Raw genomic sequence first — 15758 nt, 5'->3', positions numbered from 1 at the left:
AGACGATTTCTACGGTTCTGTTTTGTTACAAGTCTGTGTCTCCCTAATGCCTGTTTTACATTACGTATAACAAAGACTGCGTAGTATCGAGAAGAAATTATGATTCTTGCAGTGGTAAATACAGTGGAAACGTCTAAAAATGATTCCAGAAAACTTAGGCTTTCGCTTGACATCACTTTGCAGTGTTATTCTCTGTCACACCTTCAGTGATTCACTGATGCATTCATCATAACTGAGTGGACTGCGCTCATATTGAACAAAAAGAAAAAGGAAATATAAAACTGCTCGAAAGTTGCATAACAGTATCATAAGTACTATTCTTGCGCGATTGCTTCCACACCATTGTGTTTTCACATTACCTCAGAGCGATCCCGACAGGCTATTCATAAGAAAACCAGTAAAAGAGACTCACATTTTCTACAGCCTCTTCCTTAAAGTATGCACTGCTGAAGCGTAGGACAGTCATAAATAATTTAAAATTCCTTCAAGGATCCGTGGCGTACATCCGGTGCGGTGGACGGCGAAATGATTAATCAGTGAGCGCTTATTCATAGTCTTGAGTATTTAATGGAAAGTGTAATACCGTACGTCCGTGTAACAAGATCACATACGCTCCTGTAGAAGATAAGTACTTACTAGCATGCTCACACGTTAGCTGCCGTAAAAAGCTGTAAGGTTTTATGTTATGAAGGTTTAATGCACAGGTGTTAGAGAGAAGATTAAGCACATAAGCACAATATGTTAATAAAAGACAAAATAGTACTGTTTTATTCCTATTTGCCAAGTTCGCTATTTCAGTTTTCTAGCTTTGTGCTATGTGACTCAGCAATCGAGATAAACGAGAAGGATTCTGGATAAGTTAGATTTAAATCCACGTCTGGTCTTTCTAGTTTCGGTTTTCCATAGTCTCCCTAAATCATATCAGGTGAATATCGGTAATGTTCTTTGAGCAACTTAATAAATCAATTCTTTTCTCATTCTTGTCCGAGACCAAGTTCCGTCTCTAGTGACCTTAGTGTCAACGGCCCACTAAATTATTAGCATTTTAGCTTTACTTGTACTACCTGAAAGAACCTAGTTTAACATGTACACAGCCAAGTCCGTTTTAGCTAAGAAAAGTTTGAAGTGTTGATGTTCCAGAAAGGAGATAGTGATTCAGCCCGAACGTAGTACTTATGCCCAGCAACTACTGAACGAGATGTCAAAAGCCTGGATACATATTCGAGTCTGAAGCGGACACGTGAGTTAGGTTTAAGTAGTTCTAAGTTCACCATTTTTGAATAGAGAGATGGGGAGGGGATGAAAGGGAAAGCCTTGGATATGAGCTCTGCCCAATCTCATATTTATTATAAGTTGTCCATGGCAACCATAAATAACTTTAGAATATTACTTAGATGATTCCATCGCTACAAGCGACTTGCTATAATCTAATTTCCATCGACTAAATGATTCTCTGCGATGTTCTTTTTTAAATGAAGCACGTTATTAATGTGTTGAGGGAATTGTTGTTAAGAAGAAATGGCTACCTTTAACTGTTAACGAACAGTGTGATTTCCGATGATCAGGGCTCTGGAGTATCGTCTGGTTCACACGAGAAAATGTATTCGACTGTAACTGAAAAGAAACTCAACTTCAAATTCAGACAACGTCCTTTGTGTCAACACAAAAATCGGTGCGGTAAGGCCGACAGTGAAGACGGGTTTTGCTGTGGTTAGTTCCGTTGCGGAGGCAGGCAACGTCACGTCGTGCCGCCGTACTCAATGCAGATGGGAGCGAGTTGCATCAAGGCCCACAAAGGCGTCGTCGGGGCCGGAGACGCCGTCTGGCGCGCTGGAACGGGCGGGCCATTCTGCCGGCGGGACAGCCAATATGTGGCTCACAATGGCACAGGCGGGACGCGGCGGCGGCGACAGCGCGAAATGAAGGCGCGGCCGGCGGGGAGGGGCGGCTAAATTGTAACAAGTTGGCGCAGGTTGCGCGTACTTCCACCGCCCACGTACAAGTTTCACGACTAAGGTACACAGCGGACACGCTACACCAGAATTCAGTCTCTAGCGACGGTACAGAGCAGAAGACATTTGTCGCGTAAATTATCTCAGCCATCAGCTGGAAGACTGAACAAACAGAAATCAAACACATGGAGTGTACACAAAATAAAAAATCGAAATATTACAGTTGTACCTTTGAACATCAGCACCTTATACAGGACTTAACAAAATTATAACATCTGCTGGTGTAAGAACGCACAGTTAATAGACGACTGGCATCTCAGGCCTATGCAACCTCAGGTGAACAAAGAGTCTAATATCACAGAGTAAAAACATGACAAGATCTGTGTAATACAACCGTTGGTAAATTCACAGAGAAAAAAGTAACAAGATTAATTACAATGTTGGCACCTTGTGGTTACTATAAACGATCAACTTTCTATGAGTGTAGCGTAAGAAAAATAAAGGCTAAAGGACACTGTCTTGCAGAACATGTCAATAAAGTGAAACATACATAGAAAAACGTGTTGTTAGAGCATGTAAAGGTATAATAACAGCGTTCTATGAACGAATTTTGTGAATAGTAATTACGATAATTGAGCTTATCATTGAATGAAGAAATGTCCATACATTTCTTCATTTAATTATGAGCTCAATCATCGTAATTACTATTTACAAATGTCGTCCATACAACACTATTATACCATTATATTGTTATTAAAAGACATTATTTTCATACATACATGTCACTTGATTGACATATTTTGCCAGATAGCGTCCTGTAGCCTTTGTTTTCCTTATGCGCCTTGGCGTCTCGTGGCCGTTGTCGGGAACAAGCGGTGTCGCTACCGTAAGTAAGTACAGTGGTGATTCAGGACAACACATCGCATTGGGGATGATTCCAAGACAGTTTTGCGTGTGCTATCAAGTGATTCAGCGTGTCCTCGTGAAATAGCACGACTAGCCGACCGAAGCGCCCTCTCTCCCGCGTGCAGTAATATTGCGATCGACTAATATACTCATAGAATAGTGTTCCCTCTAACTTTACCAACAATTGTATTACAGGTCACCTTATGTTTTTACTCTGTATTATTATACTCTCTGGTCATTTGAGTTACATAGGCCTGATATGACAATCGCCTGTTACATATCAGGATTTATGCGCAACTTGCTGAGTTTTTTAAAGATATTGTCAAAACATGGTTGCTGCATTCCACGTTTCGTCATTGTTACATTTTATATACGAAAATGTCTCCGATGAGAAATATGCATTTTTATAACCACGGATGTTATAATTATGTAAGTATTGTATATGATGTTGATATTCAGGAGTAAACTCTTGCATTTCGATTTTTTGTTCTGCGTTTACTACATGTGTTCTTTCCTGTTGGTTCAGTCTTCCAGCTGATGGTTGAAATAACCGAAACCGGTCAAGAATAAATTTAATATAGATGGCAACGAAAACTCCTTTTCTATGATTATTCTATTCTATAATTATTTTATTCTATTATATTCTATAATAAAATAAATTTTTTAATTATGTAGTATAGCTCGTGCTTGTTAATTGTTCCATTCCTTCTGTCGATTCGCCTATTTACGGTGCTTGTCCGTCGTCGGCAAATATACAATACTGATCGATTAGAAAGGCGATCGCTTTGGTCTTACTTTGACACGTCATGCTTTTCTTTATAATTCTTTGTGCTTAAGAAATGAATTTCTGAATTCGTGGAAACCAGATGGCACTTATAAGAGTAGAGGGGCATGAAAGGGAAGCAGTGGTTGAGAAGGGAGTGAGACAGGGTTGTAGCCTATCCCCGATATTATTTAATCTGTATATTGAGCTAGCAGTAAAGAAAACAAAAGAAAAATTTGGAGCCGGAATTAAAATCCATGGAGAAGAAATAAAAACTTTGATGTCTGCTGATGACATTGTAATTCTGTCAGAGACAGCAAAGAACCTGGAAGAGCAGTTGAACGGAATGGACAGCGTCTTGAAAGGAGGATATAAGATGAACATCAACAAAAGCAAAACGAGTGTAATGGAATGTAGTCGAATGAAGTCAAGTGATGCTGAGGGGATTAGATTAGGAAATGAGGCACTTAAAGTGGTAGATGAGTTTTGCTATTTGAGGAGTAAAATAACTGATGATGGACGAAGTAGAGAGGATATAAAATGTAGACTGGCTTTGACAAGGAAAGCGTTTCTGAAGAAGAGAAATTTGTTATTCTCGAGTATAGATTTATGTGTCAGGAAGTCTTTTCTGAAAGTATTTGTATGGAGTGTAGCCATTTATGGAAGTGAAACATGGAGGATAAATAGTTTGGACAAGAAGAGAATAGAAGCTTTCGAAATGTGGTGCTACAGAAGAATGCTGAAGATTAGATGGGTAGATCACGTAACTAATGAGGAGGTACTGAATAGAATTGGGGAGATGAGGAATTTGTGGCACAACTTGACTAGAACAAGGGATCGGTTGGTAGGACACGTTCGGAGGCATCAAGGGATCACCAATTTAGTATTGGAGGGCAGCGTGGAGGGTAAAAATCGTAGAGGGAGACCAAGAGATGAATACACTAAGCAGATTCAGAAGGATGTAGGTTGCAGTAGTTACTCAGAGATGAAGAAGCTTGCACAGGATAGAGTAGCATGGAGAGCTGCATCAAACCAGTCTCCACAACAACACAATAGTTACCTGTACTGAAGCTAACGAATTGTTACCTCCAAAAGAATACTTTCGTTCTGCAAGGGAGTGTATGCTGTAATGAAGAGTAATTCATTCTGGAAGCAACCCTGGACTGTGGCTCCACAATATCCCTTATTGCAGGGCGGTTAATCCCAGCTTCTGTGAAAGTTAAGAAATACAAGAGCAGAACTGAAGCTAATAGGATGGGTTATGGTTTGGAGTTTTAGCGCAGACACTGTACCCGGTTAAAATATTAACTTCCTCGAGATATTTAGTTGTTCTAAGTTAAACATCCTGTGTACGAAAAGGGGTTTCTTCGTTTCTGATTTAAAACGGTGCTGATAAAAATAAGAACAATAAGAGTATATATAAAGCGTGGTGTACATTACTGATCTTAAAAAGAAGCACTTAAGTGTTGCCAAAAGTGGCAGGAGCAGTCCCGGGAAAGATGCTCTGTTGATGAAGGGGGAACATTGGCTATTGTGGAGGGTAGGAGTGTGGGGGTAAGGGGATAGGGAGGACTGTTGCGTAGTGTCGATGGAGTAGGTATGGATGTTGGGAGACGGGAAGGGAGGAATAGTTGAGAGTATTGGTAACGCAATAATTTGAAGAGGAATAAGGGGTAGGGAAAGAAGGGAGGAATAGGAAAAGGGCTATCAAAATATGGAGAGGAAAGGAAAAGGGAGCCCTGAAGACGTGGAATGGGTGGGGTGGATTTGTGGTTGGTAGGATGGGTAAATGTCGGGACGGAGTTAGTGGTGTGGGAGGAGGAGACAGTTGAAATTTCGTTGGGAGAGTATGTGGAGGGTGTGCAGGAGTAGGGTTGGTGGGATGTGTCGTAGAGGTGTGGAGCGTACAAAGTTTGGAAACTGGAGGGGAAAAAATAGTGTTATTGCAATGCAGTTTGCGGATGGTATAGGTCATTGGAAGGTGTTCATTGTGAGCGAGAGGAGGTGGGAATTTGAACACATGGCGAAGTATTCATGGGGGGGGGGGGGGGGGGGGGGGACGGTAAACGGATGCGGTAAGGAGGGCGGATTGCATGACGTTCTAGGATCTGGAGGGACTTACAGAGCTTAGGTGGTGCGGATATCCATGCGACATTTGCATGGTAGAAGATGGGTCGAATCAAAGTTTTGTGGGTGTGAGGGGTATAATCTGTTAACAACGTTTCCAAAATTAATCTTTCAGTCCTCAGCGGACTGTATATCCTGGAACGGTGATTGAGCTCTCGAGATTTATAGTTCAGCAAGGCATGCAGGAAAATCCTTCCACGACATGTTAAACAGTGTAGTCGTCGTAATGCAGAAACAGAGCGGTTTATCTGACGTCCAAAAGGACATCGTGATTAGCTTTCGGGCCGAGGGTGGAAGCATTTCCGAAACGGCTAAATGGTTCAAATGGCTCTAAGCACTATGGGACTTAACATCTGAGGTCATCAGTCCCCTAGACTTAGAACTACTTAAACTTAACAAACCTAAGGATCATCACACACATCCACGCCCGAGGCAGGATTCGAACCTGCAGCAGCGCGGTTCCGGACTGAAGCGTCTAGAACCTCTCAGCCCCAAGGGCGGCCCAAACGACTAAATTTTGTAAACTGTTTGCGTGCCGCCGTGGTTAAAGTACATCATTCATAGCAAAATGCTGCTATCCGAAACCGCACCGATGCAGCTGTGGTGTTGCAAGGGTATAGATGACTAGGATGAACGACAGCTGTGAAGATGTGTACGAGGGGCGATTAGATGTGAAAAATAGAGAACTGACGTCCCAGAACGGGCTACCACTAGTGTCTCCTCAACAACCGTTCAGCGAACGTTGCTGCGTATGGAACTCCACAGTGGGTGCCTGGTTTATGCAAGCTTGCCGACTGCCGCTCATTGGTGACAAAGTCTGGAATTTGTACGCCAATATCGGAACTGAACGTCCACTGAGTGGTGACAGGTGGCCTTTCGAATGAAACACGTTTTATGCCCCATCGGACAGATGGCCGTTGCATGCATGACGTGAAACCTATGCGGTGGTATATGATGTCGTCGTCCTTATCAGATACCCTACGGGGAATGGGCGCGAAGTTACCGGCTAGCGTTTCCATCTGTCCGGTGTCGCGCAGACCCCACAACGCGCCGGACCACAGCCTTTGGGAGGAAACGGCAGCTGTCACGTGACGTGAGGTGAGTCAGCACCGGCGCGAGATTAACGGCGGTGCTAACATTGACGTAGAGCGCGCCTTGTCCTCCCACCGTCGCCGCGTTTCGCGTAATTTAGAGCGGCCCGGCCTGGCGCGGGCTCCCCGCCGCGCAGAGGCACCACGCGGCACACACGGCCTTCACCTTGCGTCGCTGGTCGCCGTCCGCTACCTCTGCTGCTTGCGCCTGTCAGACATCTGTGCCCTGCATGGAATGCTGAGCTATGCGGAGCAGCCACTTCTACTGCACCGTGAACAAGAGAATCCGGCGCAGAATGTCCTTCTCTTCTACTGCACTAGTAGCGTCATATCGCTGGAAAAAATAACCACCGTAAAATACCTAGAGTAGCCATCCGGAGAGAACTAAAGTGGAATAACTACATAAAAAAACTGTAGGAATAATACATGGCAGGTTAAGTTTCGTTGGGAAAATCTTAAGAAATGTAATTTACGCACGAGAGAAGTGGCTTAAACAATTGATAGACCGAATCTGGAGTTCTGCTTTTCAGTCTGGAGCCCTTACTAGGTAGGACTGATAGAACCAATTGAGAAAAATCAGAGTTCCAGTGGCAGACGCTAAAGACGGAGATTTTTGCTGTTTTAATTTCGAGAATATACATTCCAAGAAGAGTCGGATTCCTATTTTGCGGCCAATAAGTCGAAGTATGTGATGTGTTTTGCTTACTTACAGATCTCTGTGATCGTTCCACTTGAAACGTCCCCCTAGAAAATTATTGAAATTACTGTGCTGATAAACCTCTTACGTTATTTGATTTTCAAACAGCTGAGCAGAACTGAACGTACTCAGACATTTCTCGCTTTACTTATTCTGATCAACACTAAACTGACACACAATATTTTTAGCGCAACGCAATCTGACTTTCAATAATCCCTACAAAAGACTGGCCCTGACTAATAATAACCTATACTTTTCATGAATCACTTACCTCACAAAAATCTTCGTTACTCGAACTACTGCAATACAGCGAGCGCCAATACTGCCAGCTAAATAAAAGATTCTAACTACTGAAGGCACTAACTACTGATAGGCATAGTTAGCAAATGAAATATTTTGATAGAGAACAAACAATGTATTTACCTTAATAATCTTCAAAAGTCATCATTTATATATAAGTTCATGATATACAGTATTACAAATTTACTGTTTCTGATGGACACACGTCCAGATCGTCTGCTTTCAAAATTCTGCCATCTCTCTCCCCACATCCACCACTGTTGCCGGCTCACGCTAACCACGGGACTACGGCGCTCCTGAGCTCACAGTATCCTTGATGTTGTCTATCTTGAGCATGGACTACTCAGTTTGTATATTTTGCTTATTTTTTTCATAGTCCCACACAACTTCTTCCTGTTTTCTCGATTTATATGTGTTCAGTTTTTCAAGGACTATCCACTGTGCCAACTTATAACTATATCTGAGGGGGGGTGCGATGGTGAGGTTCCCTTGTCAGGCACCAGATCTGTTCACTGCACGATCTTCCCTGCTTGATACTCTCCAATATGTGGATCGATCTGAGGTTCTAGGCGATTTAACAGAGCTTTGGGTAGAATTTTGTATGTGACAGGCAATAACTAAATTACTCTATAGTTATTAGGGTCTGTTTAATCTCCTTTCTTGTGAAGGGGGTGTATTAAGGCTGACTTCCATTCTTGTGGCACCTTTTCTGTTTCCCAGATGTTTCTGATTATTCTGTGGATTTTGGGTGTAATGTTTTCATGGTCTAATTTCCATCTTTTTGCTATCAGTCCATCTTCTCCTGGTGCTCTGTTATTTTTCAATGATTTTATTATTTTCACTATTTCTTCGTGTGTTGGTGGTTCGGAGGCCTGGTTAGGTTCTGGTTTTGTAAACTGTGATCTCTGTTTTGGTTCATTGCAGTCGAGTAATGTATCAAATTATCGAGCTAATATTTCACAGTTTTCCTTCAGATTTGTCTTCAGTGTTCCATCGTGTGTTTTGAAGCATAAGCCTGAAGGTTGTATCCTATCATATTTTCTTGGAATATTCTATAAAAATCTAGTGTGTTGTTTCCGGTGAAGTCCTGCTGTTTTAGTAACCTCTTTTTTTTATCTCGGATTATTTTTGAAGTATTTTTCTATATCCTTTTGACTTCTTCCCACTTTTATTGTGCTACAGCTGTTAAATTTTTTCCAGGCTTATATTCTGCCTTCTATGGTTCTGTCGCATGACATGTTCTACCATCAATGTTTCCTTTTTCTGGTTGTTTGCCCCAGTTTTATCAGTTCTCTCATTTTTTCAGACAGTTCTGCCCAGTTGTTGCTGTTGATTTTTGTAATTTCTTCTATTATTTATTTCTTGTTTAGTTGCAAGTGCTCTGGATCTGTTCTGAAAGGTCTGTTGGTTCTCTTGGTTTGTCAGTTGGGTATAAATTTTGCTTTGGTTTGGAGAATGTGATGATCAGACTGAAAAACTCCATTCCTAGTTCTTACGTTCATTATTTCCCTAGCGATTTCATGGACATTGCTACGTGGTCTACCTGAAATTATCCTAGAGCATTGATGGGGGATTTCCAAGTTACCAGTTTTCTGTGTGGTTTCTGGAATTGTGTTGACATGATTTTCAGCTCAAAATTCCTGCAGAAATTTATCAAGTCCTCTCCATTTTTAGAATGAGATTTTCACTCTGAGGCGGAGTGTGCGCTGATATGAAACTTCCTGGTAGATTAAAACTGTGTTCCGGACCGGGTCTCGAATTCGGGACCTTTGCCTTTCGCGAGCAAGTGCTCTACCATCTGAGCAACCGAAGCACGACTCACGCCCCGTTCTCACAGCCTCCATTTTTGTTTGTTCTCTTGTGGGCCATGTGTTTTCCTGTCGTGTCTCGGAATTTTCTTTCCTCGCCTAACTGGGTATTGAAATCCCTAGTAACACTTTCACGTGATTCTTGGGGATTTTGCTGGTAGTTTATTCCAGATCTTCCCAGAATTCCTCTATCATCTCTAGATTCTTCTTGTTATAATTATTTGTGGGGGCATGTGCACTAATTAGTGTATAGGCTTTGTTTCCAGATCGTATCGTGAGTGTTGAAATTTTTTCTGAGTTTGAGGTGAAATCTATTACAGAGTCTAGTATCGATTTATGTACTACAAATACTGTTCCGAAGTGTTTGATATTACTTCCTGTAATGGTTATGGCTTGTTTCCCCTTATATATTCTGTAATTTTTCGAATCAGAGTGGTTCTCATCTGCGAATCGCGTTTCCTGCATTGCCATAATTTTGATGTTGAATTTATCCATGGTATTTGTTAATTTCCCCCCCCCCCCCCCCCCATGAACCATGGACCTTGCCGTTGGTGGGGAGGCTTGCGTGCCTCAGCGATAGAGATAGCCGTACCGTAGGTACAACCACAACGGAGGGGTATCTGTTGAGAGGCCAGACAAACGTGTGGTTCCTGAAGAGGGACGGCAGCCTTTTCAGTAGTTGCAAGGGCAACAGTCTGGATGATTGACTGATCTGGCCTCGTAACAATAACCAAAACGGCCTTGCTGTGCTGGTACTGCGAACGGCTGAAAGCAAGGGGAAACTACGGCCGTAATTTTTCCCGAGGGCATGCAGCTTTACTGTATGATTAAATGACGATGGCGTCCTCTTGGGTAAAATATTCCGGAGGTAAAATAGTCCCCCATTCGGATCTCCGGGCGGGGACTACTCAAGAGGACGTCGTTCTCAGGAGAAAGAAAACTGGCGTTCTACGGATCGGAGCGTGGAATGTCAGATCCCTTAATCGGGCAGGTAGGTTAGAATATTTAAAAAGAGAAATGGATAGGTTAAAGTTAGATATAGTGGGAATTAGTGAAGTTGGGTGGCAGGAGGAACAAGACTTCTGGTCAGGTGACTACAGGGTTATAAAAACAAAATCAAATAGAGGTAATGCAGGAGTAGGTTTAATAATGAATAAAAAAATAGGAGTGCGCGCAAGCTACTACAAGCAGCATAGTGAACGCATTATTTTGGCTAAGATAGACACTAAGCCCATGCCTACTACAGTAGTACAAGTTTATATGCCAACTAGCTCTGCAGATGACGAAGAAATTGGAGAAATGTATGATGAAATAAAAGAAATTATTCAGATAGTGAAGGGAGATGAAAATTTAATAGTCATGGGTGACTGGAATTCGATAGTAGGAAAAGGGAGAGAAGGAAACATAGTAGGTGGATATGGATTGGGGCTAAGAAATGAAAGAGGAAGCCGCCTTGTAGAATTTTGCACAGAGCACAACTTAATCATAGCTGACACTTGGATTAAGAATCATGAAAGAAGGTTGTATACATGGAAGAATCCTGGAGATACTAAAAGGTATCAGATAGATTATATAATGGTAAGACAGAGATTTAGGAACCAGGTTTTAAATTGTAAGACATTTCCAGGGGCAGATGTGGACTCTGACCACAATCTATTGGTTATGACCTGTAGATTAAAACTGAAGAAACTGCAAAAAGGTGGGAATTTAAGGAGATGGGACCTGGATAAACTGAAAGAACCAGAGGTTGTACAGAGTTTCAGGGAGAGCATAAGGGAACAATTGACAGGAATGGGGGAAAGAAATACAGTAGAAGAAGAATGGGTAGCTTTGAGGGATGAAGTAGTGAAGGAAGCAGAGGATCAAGTAGGTAAAAAGACGAGGGCTAGTAGAAATCCTTGGGTAACAGAAGAAATATTGAATTTAATTGATGAAAGGAGAAAATATAAAAATGCAATAAATGAAGCAGGCAAAAAGGAATACAAACGTCTCAAAAATGAGATCGACAGTAAGTGCAAAATGGCTAAGCAGGGATGGCTAGAGGACAAATGTAAGGATGTAGAGGCTTATCTCACTAAGGTTAAGATAGATACTGCCTACAGGAAAATTAAAGAGACCTTTGGAGATACGAGAACCACTTGTATGAACATCAAGAGCTCAGATGGAAACCCAGTTCTAAGCAAAGAAGGGAAAGCAGAAAGGTGGAAGGAGTATATAGAGGGTTTATACAAGGGCGATGTACCTGAGGACAATATTATGGAAATGGAAGAGGATGTAGATGAAGATGAAATGGGAGATACGATACTGCGTGAAGAGTTTGACAGAGCACTGAAAGACCTGAGTCGAAACAAGGCCCCGACAGTAGACAACATTCCATTGGAACTACTGACGGCCTTGGGAGAGCCAGTCCTGACAAAACTCTACCATCTGGTGAGCAAGATGTATGAAACAGGCGAAATACCCTCAGACTTCAAGAAGAATATAATAATTCCAATCCTAAAGAAGGCAGGTGTTGACAGATGTGAAAGTTACCGAACAATCAGATTAATAAGCCACAGCTGCAAAATACTAACACGAATTCTTTACAGACGAATGGAAAAACTAGTAAAAGCCGACCTCGGGGAAGATCAGTTTGGATTTCGTAGAAATACTGGAACACGTGAGGCAATACTGACCTCACGACTTATCTTAGAAGGAAGATTAAGGAAAGGCAAACCTACGTTTCTAGCATTTGTAGACTTAGAGAAAGCTTTTGACAATGTTGACTGGAATACTCTCTTTCAAATTCTAAAGGTGGCAGGGCTAAAATACAGGGAGCGAAAGGCTATTTACAATTTGTACAGAAACCAGATAGCAGTTATAAGAGTCGAGTGGCATGAAAGGGAAGCAGTGGTTGGGAAGGGAGTAAGACAGGGTTGTAGCCTCTCCCCGATGTTATTCAATCTGTATATTGAGCAAGCAGTAAAGGAAACAAAAGAAAAATTCGGAGTAGGTATTAAAATCCATGGAGAAGAAATAAAAACTTTGAGATTCGCCGATGACATTGTAATTCTGTCAGAGACAGCAAAGGACTTGGAAGAGCAGTTGAATGGAATGGACAGTGTCTTGAGAGGAGTATATAAGATGAACATCAACAAAAGCAAAACGAGGATAATGAAATGTAGTAGAACTAAGTCGGGTGATGCTGAGGGAATTAGATTAGGAAATGAGACACTTAAAGTAGTAAAGGAGTTTTGCTATTTGGGGAGCAAAATAACTGATGATGGTAGAAGTAGAGAGGATATAAAACGTAGACTGGCAATGGCTAGGAAAGCGTTTCTGAAGAAGAGAAATTTGTTAACATCGAGTATAGATTTAAGGGTCAGGAAGTCTTTTCTGAAAGTATTTGTATGGAGTGTAGCCATGTATGGAAATGAAACATGGACGATAAGTAGTTTGGACAAGAAGAGAATAGAAGCTTTCGAAATGTGGTGCTACAGAAGAACGCTGAAGATTAGATGGGTAGATCACATAACTAATGAGGAGGTATTGAATAGAATTGGGGAGAAGAGGAGCTTGTGGCACAACTTGACCAGAAGAAGGGATCGGATCGTAGGACATGTTCTGAGGCATCAAGGGATCACCAATTTAGTATTGGAGGGCAGCGTGGAGGGTAAAAATCGTAGAGGGAGACCAAGACATGAATACACCAAGCAGATTCAGAAGGATGTAGGTTGCAGTAGGTAGTGGGAGATGAAGAACCTTGCACAGAATAGAGTAGCATGGAGAGCTGCATCAAACCAGTCTCAGGACTGAAGACCACAACAACAACATTTGTTGATTGTTTCAATTTACCTGGCTTCAGCAGTGAGTTTGTGCTGAGTGTTCCCATGTAAAATATTCTCTTTGTCTTGAGGGTTTTTGAGAAGCTCCAATCCTTCTCTTCATGACATGCCTGATCCCCTGGAATACGATGATCAGGTTTTTTACCCAGTCTTACTGACTGGGGCCCAGGGTAGTGGATTCTTTGCCATTGTCATGATTATTGGTTTGTGTTGAGGTTTTGGTGGTGAAATCACAAAGGATCTCACATAATTTCGACGCTGACCAGAGTACCGGTGGCTGCCACACAGACGAGTCTGGATTTTGGAGCTTCACCTGTGATCCTAAGCAGGGGCCCTCACAGGGTGCTACCATCCGAAGCCAGATGGACCTAGGTTTTTTTTTACGAGGTGTTACTCCTCCCCTCCTCCTTTTTCATCACTTACGAGATGAGGCCCCCAGCTTGGGACCTGCAGTTATTATTATTATTATTACTGATACTACTGCTACTGGAATACGTGAAGATACTTGGCAAGGGAGGCCCTCACTCAGTATTTAGGGGTTTTGCAAGGTCTTTGTTTCACGGATGTTGATTCACGAATGAGAGTAACTTGCTTAATGTTGTTCAGCACTGGACATGACAATGTACATTGTTCACTAGTTAATAAAAAGGGATATAAGCGCTTTGGTTTTACTCTGTTATGTGACAGATTACTCCCAAACTGTCACACAACCTGTCTGATTAAGTGATGTGTACAACCAAATAGTCAGTATAATTGAATCTTTACAACTGCATGAAAAGTGCATACAGCGTTCACTACTGTAAATAATTAAACAGCTAATTACTTCTTCTCAAGTCCTTTTATTACTGTGAGGGGACCTGCTATTTTCTGCAGCCTTGGAACTTTGTTTAGCTGGCTCATGGCAGGGAAGTAAACGTAGAAGGACCGCAGTGTCATAAACTTGTTTGGCGCTGAAAGCAACCCCCGAGCAGGGTCAGGATAGGGTGCAGCACTGTCCTGTCTCCGTACAGCAGGCACGTAGGACGAGAGCCTGTTTGCCATAAAAACTGCGTTGTGCAAGACGCAGTGAGAAATCTTTTATGGTGAGATTAATATCTGAAGCCACGTGAAGCACTCAGAACTGGAGACTGTGGAATTGGCCGTTGTCCGCAACAATGCCGTGAAGGAATGTTTATTTTAATCTGACTGTGATTGTGTCACAATACAGTAATGATATCTGCAGAAGGTGCATTTTCCCATGTGTATCTACATGCAGGCCTTCTCGTTTGCGGGGGTGGCCATCCTTCGTAGGTCACACCATTGTTGGTTAACCATGATAAACGTGTGAGAGTAGGAATCTGTTAAATTTTCGAGATTCCTACACTGGCAGAACCAGCTAAATTTCAGAAAGTAAAGTCAGAAGGCTCTTGTGGAAAGGGCGAAGAGAAATCGTGCTCCAGGTCGATGCAGAGAAGCACTCAGAGGGCCGTCGCCTACATTCGGCAGCCTACATAGTTGGAGCCGGACTCAGAATTTCCAGCCGTTATTGTCGCTATCCTCCACACTCGTACCATTTAGCATTTCTAAGCTTTATCTGGCGATGTAATCACCGAGCTGAGGGGGATGCGAGGCTAGTTAATGTACATCAGGGTTTAATTGTGCAGCTTTAACAATCACAGTCAGCTTGTTGCTACCATTATGCACTTTCGCAAATCTGTTAGTACTTGTTCTTGCTTTTATGGAGGCCTTTCTTTAAATCACTAAACATTTTCGCTATCAGTAGCTATATCCACAATATAATTTCATCTTATGCTTCAGTAACTATATCCACAATATAATTTCATCTTATGCTTTCACATTTCTACCTACATGTGCCAAAGCTGTAGCACATAATTGCAACCCTTTTTTCGCTTGTTAAATGTTGTTATATTTAATTCAATGGGAAATTCATTGGTTTGCTGTCTCACAGCAATAAATCAAATTTTTGTAGAAATCACCAATTTATTTTTGTAGTCTGTTGAGCTCCTTCATTAATATATCTGTGTGAAGTGTGGTACCCATATTTTCATGCTTAATTGTAATTCTTATTCAGTAAGACGTTATCCACTGCGTGATACCGTTTCTCCTAAACTTTCATGATCTTACGGGTAGCTTTCCTTCCCTGTAGGGCACCGGGAATCGGACTTCTAGGGGCACGCTAATCAGCTCACCTGACACCTCACAGCCTTTCTGTAATTCTGACTCTTTACTTTGCATAAACTGAAGAGGAGCTTCGTATTTCAGTGCCTACTGACGGCACCTAGGAAACTAG

Source organism: Schistocerca piceifrons, chromosome 5 (assembly GCF_021461385.2).
Source record: "Schistocerca piceifrons isolate TAMUIC-IGC-003096 chromosome 5, iqSchPice1.1, whole genome shotgun sequence".
Classification (NCBI taxonomy): Eukaryota; Metazoa; Arthropoda; class Insecta; order Orthoptera; family Acrididae; genus Schistocerca; species Schistocerca piceifrons.
The sequence above is the reverse complement of the archived record's forward strand: the minus strand, read 5'-3'. Positions refer to the sequence as shown.